This window comes from Eptesicus fuscus, chromosome 3, assembly GCF_027574615.1.
Source record: "Eptesicus fuscus isolate TK198812 chromosome 3, DD_ASM_mEF_20220401, whole genome shotgun sequence".
NCBI lineage: Eukaryota > Metazoa > Chordata > Mammalia > Chiroptera > Vespertilionidae > Eptesicus > Eptesicus fuscus.
Genome location: NC_072475.1, coordinates 104,604,865 through 104,611,058, shown reverse-complemented (window position 1 = coordinate 104,611,058; position 6,194 = coordinate 104,604,865).

Genomic DNA, 6,194 nt, shown 5'->3' with positions numbered 1-6,194 from the left:
TGTAATATATTTTGACATCAGGTAGCATGATTCCTTTAACTTCATTCTTCTTTCTCAAGATTGCTATGGTTATTTAAGGTCTCTTGTGGTTCCATATAAAATCTTTGAATATTAGTTCTAGTTCTGTGCAATATTTCATCTTGTTAATGAGGCAGAATAGTAAGAAGCTATGAAAATTCCTTGGCTAGTGGAATGGTGAAACTGCAACAGATAATTAAACAAGGCCAAACAATTTGAACAACTTATAGCCAGCTAGTGAATCACAAGACTTTATCTTCTCTAACTGAGGACATTTAAGAGTAAATGGTTTGTACCTCACCTCCCTAACAAGAGAATAAATAGCTTAAATCATTCTGGTCAGGGAGATTGGTAACAAAGACCCATATAGTGCCATTTGTGCCAGCCAAACCCAAGGACAGATGAAGTCAGGGGAACTAATAACAAAAATTCTATTAGAGCCAGATAGACCAAAGATAAAAGTAAAGCAGTAAAGCTGACCAGAGAATTACCTCAAAGTCCCCTTTATGCTCCTTCTAATGCATCAACACATAAAAGAGCACACCTGGAAGCTGATGACTGTTCTGTTGAAACCCTTCCCTAAAATCTCCCTTAATATTCCTGCTGCAGAAGAGAGATAAAAACCCTCAAGACAAAGGATGCCAGCATGGACTCTCTGGAGCACATCCACACATTTCTTCCTTCTCAGATGTATATCTTTACTTTTATATTCTAACTTCTAAGGGTCTCCATGAGACTTGCAACCATGGAAGCAGCAGGCAACTGCAGCTTATCCAGAGCTGACCCCTTGAACCTGTCTCCAAGGCCCCTTTTCTCTGACTTTCCAATGAGCTATCAGCAGCCCCACCTTTGCTCACCCCTTTCCCATAACGTTTCTTGGGAACCAAAGCAGAGCCCTGCCTAGGCTTTCTCCAGTTGCTTCTTCTGCCTTAAGCCCTGTCTTAGTTTCACTGTTCCCAGCTTTAATAAATGTACTCTCATAATCACCTGGACTGGTATTTGAAATCGTTCCTGCATGCAGTCAAGAACTCACACACTACCAGCCAGTGGAGGCAGCCCTGATCCTGGTCCCCTTCCGGTGACAATAGGAATTGTGATAAATTTATTGATTGTTTTGGGTAATATGGACATTTTTTTCTCAATTGGTTTAATTTTATTTCAAAATTGTACAAAAGACCATAAGTGGTTATAAAAAAGCTTTGTCTTCAGACACATGTAAATTCAGGAAAAACAACAACAGCAAAACAGATATTATTCACAGTGTAATGGGAAAGCTTTGAGTATGAACATTTTAATGATGTTAATTCTTCCTATCCATGATCATGATATATGCTTCCACTTATTTGTATCTTATTCAATTTCTTTCTTCAGTGTCTTACAATTTTGTAATTGATCTATTCAGATTTTCTTATTTTTCCTGATTCCATTTTAGAAGATTGGATGTTTCTAGGGATTTAATTCTCCTGTTTCATTTCTGATTTTATTTATTTGGGTCCTTGCTCTTTTTTCTTGATGAGTCTGGTTCAAGGTTTGTCAATCTCGTTATTGTTTCAAAGAGCCAGCTCTTAGCTTCATTGATTGTGTGTATTGTTTTTTAGACTATATTTTGTTTATTTCTGCTCTGATTTTTAATATTGCCTTTCTTCTACTCACTTTGGACTTTGTTTGTTATTCTTTTTCTAGTTCCTTTAACTGTAAAGTTAGATTGTTTATTTGAGATTTTTCTTGTTTCTTGAAGTAGGCCTGCTTTCACTGTGTCCCATATATTTTGAGTTGTTGTGTTCTCATTTTCATTTGCTTCTAGGTGTCTTGATTTCTTCCTTGTTCTCATTGTGAACCCATTCATTTTTTAGTAACATGTTATTTAGCCACCATGTGTTTGTGTGTTTTTCAGTATTTTTCTTGGAGTTTATTTCTAGTTTTATGCTAGAGAAGATGCTTGATATGACTTCAATCTTCTTAAATTCATTGAGACTTGTTTTATGTTCTAGCATGTAGCTTATCCTAGAAAATGTTCCATGTGAACTTGAAAGGAATGTATATTCTGTTGCTTTGGGGTAAAATGCTCTGAAGATACCAATCAACCCATCTGATCTAGTGGGTCATTTAAAGGTGCTGTTTCCTTGTTGATTTTTCTGTCTGAAAGGTCTATTTATTGATGTCAATGGGGTGTTAAAATCTCCTACAATGACTGTAGTACTATTGATCTCTCCCTTTATGTCCATCATGATTTGCTTTATATATTTAGGTGTTCCTATGTTCCTATGTTGAATGCATACATGTTTACAAGGGATATATCCTCTTTTTAAAAATATTTTTTTATTTAAGTTCTTTATTATTTAAAGTATTACATATGTCTCCTTTTTTCCACCATTGACCTCTCCCTAGCTGATCCCACCCCTCAGCACATGCCCTCACCCCCCTATGCATATGGTTATGCTCAAATGCATGCATACAAGTTCTTTGGTTGATCTCTTACCACCACCCCCACCCCCAACACACACACCCCTCGCCTGCCTCCCTCTGAGGTTGGAATCTGTTTGATGCTTCTGTCTCTGGATCTATTTTTGTTCATCAGTTTATGTTGTTCATTATATTCCACAAATGAGTGAGATCATGTGATATTTTTATTTCTCCAGCTAGCTTATTTTGCTTAGCATAATGCTGTCCAGATCCATCCATGCTGTTGCAAATGGTAAGAATTCCTTCTTTTTTACAGCAGCGTACTATTCCATTGTGTAGATGTACTACTGTTTTTAAATCCACTCATCTGCTGATGGGCACTTAGGCTGTTTCCAAATTTTAGCTATTGTAAATTGTGCTGCTATGAATATAGGGATGCACATATCCTTTCTGATTGGTGTTTCTGTTTTCCTGGGATATATTCCTAGAAGCAGGATTACTGGGTCAAATGGGAGTTCTATTTTTAATTTTTTGAGGAAACTCCATACTGTTTTCCACAGTGGCTGCACCAGGCTGCACCAGTCTGAATTTCCACCACCAGTACACAAGGGTTCCTTTTTCTCCACATCCTCGCCAGCACTTGTTGATTTGTTGATAGTCATTCTGACAGGTGTGAGATGGTACCTGATTGTCGCTTTGATTTGCATCTCTTGGATGATTAGTGACTTTGAGCATGTTTTCATATGTCTTTTGACCTTCTGTATGTCCTCTTTTGAAAATTGTCTATTTAGGTCCTTTGCCCTTTTTTTAATTGGATTTTTTATCTTCCTTTTGTTGAGTTCCCTATAAATTTTGGAGATTAAACTGTTATTGGATATAACATTGGCAAATATGTTCTCCTATGCAGTGTGGGCTCTCTTGTTGTTTTATTGATGGTTTCCTTGGCTGTGTAGAAGCTTTTTATTTTGATGAAGTCCCATTTGTTTATTTTCTCCTTAGTTTCCATTGTCCTAGGAGTTGTATTGGTAAAGATATTGCTATGACATATGTCTGATATTTTGCTGCCTATGGCTTCTAAGATTTTTCTGGTTTCCCATCTTACATTTAAGTCCTTTATCCATTTTGAGTTTATTTTTGTGTAAGTTGGTGATCTAGTTTCATTTTTTTTGCATGTATCTGTCCAATTTTCCCAACACCATTTATTGAAGAGACTGTCTCAACTCCATTGTATGCTCTTGCCTCCTTTGTCAAATATTAATTGAGCATAATGGCTTGGGCTGATTTCTGGGTTCTCTGTTCTGTTCCATTGGTCTATATGTCTGTTCTTGTGCCAGTACCAGGCAGTTTTGAGAATAGTGGCTTTGTAATATAGCTTAATATCTGGTATTGTGGTCTCTCCTTGTTTGTTTTCTTTCTCAGGATTGTTGTGGAATAAATTTTAAAATTAAAATAAAAGAAAAAAATTCATTCTAATCAAGATGTTCTGTACAGCCTTCAGGGTAGGTATGGGGCAGCAAGCAGCTCACCTGACAAGCAGCTCACCTGACAAAGGAAGATGAATGTTTGCTGCTCTGCTTGGGTATGTTTTTTCCTACCTTTTCTAATTTGCTCATGCAGTCCTCAGCTTCTTCTAGTATACTGTTGAAACTTTCCATTGGGTACTTTATTACATCCATGTCATTATTCATTCACTCTTGATTCTTCTTCATTTCCTCTTGATTCTTACACATGTTTTGAATTTGTCTTCCATCCTTTCAGGGTTCTTATAACCATTGCTATGAATTCTTTCTCTGACAAATTGCTTGCCTCCATTTCTTTTATTTCCTTTTCTAGTGATTCCTCCTTTTCTTTTGTATGGGGTTGTTTCTTTGTCTCCCCATTTTTGCTGTTCCTTTGTGATTGTTTCTAGTTATTAGATCAAACTGCTTGCCACACAGGTTTTTTGAGCTTATCTTATATAGATGTTTTGTGGGACCCAGTGGTGCAATCTCTCAGGTCTTCTGGGCTCGGTATTCTAGGGATGCCCCTTACTTGGGATATTTGGGTTTTCTTGGTGTAGTTGCATCTTGAGTGTTATTGTCCCATTCATGGTTGGAGTGTCCGCTCAGGGTGTCTGGTTATGTGACTTGCTATCTACCGTGTTGACCAAACAGCACAAAATACAACTCAACAAGACACAACAAAAAGGGAACAAAACACAAATGTACTCACGACACCAATAATCCCAATAAAAGTGACCACCACAGATAAGAGAATTAGGAGAAAAGAGAGCAAAAATGATATTGAGAAAAGAAAAAAAGGTAAGAGAGAAAAGAAAAAGAAGAAAAAAAATAGATGGGGAGAAAACACCACACAACAATCAAATAAACCAAAAAATGCAAACCACAAACATCCAGAAAAAGGGAGGGACAGAGTCTGTAGAGGCAGACCTTATATACAGAAAGTAAGGTTAAGGAATTTAAAAGAATAGGGGAAAGACCATGGTTCAGTATAGAGGATGTAGAAAGAGAATGAGTAGATAAAAAGAAAAGGAAATAAATAAATAAAACAAAAACAATTTTTAAAAGATATATCTATTTATTTATTCATTTATTTTTGGAAAAGAAAAATAGAGGAGAGAGCAGATAAGCTTGAGTTTAGTGAGTTAAATTAATTAAACAATTAGAAGAAGAGAGCAAAAGAGGAGAGGAAAAACAAAAGCACAAAAAATTGACTAGCGAAGAAAAAGAAAAAAGAAGGGTGAATAGACTTCAAGCAGGGGAGAGGAAATTAGATATATGAATAAGCCAACAGAGACTACAATAATAACACATCAATAAAACAGATAAAGAAGATCCATTTTTAACAAGAGGTAAAAAGAAAGGAGAAAAAAAAGTAAAGCGGGGACAGGAGAAGAGAAGGCAGGATGAAAAAAGGAGAAGTGAGGAAGAAAAGGGTGGGAAAAAATAAGATAAAATAAAATAACAAATAAAAAATAAAAATAGAATGAAGAAAAAATAATACAAAAATAATAGATAAAAAAAACACATTTAAAAAAAATAAAAAAAAAAATAAAAATGTGGTGTTGTTCACTTCAGCTGAGTTTTAATGCCTCATGGGGGCTGTTTTAAGACCCCACTCTTCTGTTTTGTGTGCCACTTCTCAGTTTCCTGTTAGGTAGTCAGCTCCATGTTGAAGTTCCAAACGATCCACCACTCCTCTGTGTCTGTCTCCACAGCCTTGGCTGCAAGCAGATGGGACCAATCTGCCCGCTTTGCTTTTTTGCCTGCTGTCAATCTTAATTGCTCAAGCGTCTGTCTCTGACAGGGCTTTATGTGGGGGTGGTATTGCTTTTTTGGGACTAAACGGGCCCTTCTTCAACCCAATCCCTGAGGATTCTTTGGGGCTATTCAGAGTCTGTTTCCTTTGTAAATCTCAAGGTGTAAGCTGGGTGTGGCTGTATTAGCTGCCTTGAGGCTGCTGGGTGTGGCTGGCTCTCAAAAGAAAAATGGTTGCTTAGGTTTGGAGGATCTTGAATGTCTCAGTGCCGGATTCCTGTTCACCTCTCTCTGTCCTGCTCTCCTCCACAGCCTCTCCCCAGGCTCCAAAATCTGCACCTCTACCTGCACCGAAGCCTCGGGTGAGTGTTTGTAATGAAAAGGTCCTATAAACTGGGTTTAGCAAATAAAAGCGAAAACAAAACAGAGGCAATACAACCATGCAACTGTGAGTTTCTCCCCCCGCAGCACTGTGTAGCTTGGGCAGCTCTTCTTGGCCACCTTTCTGGGTGTAGC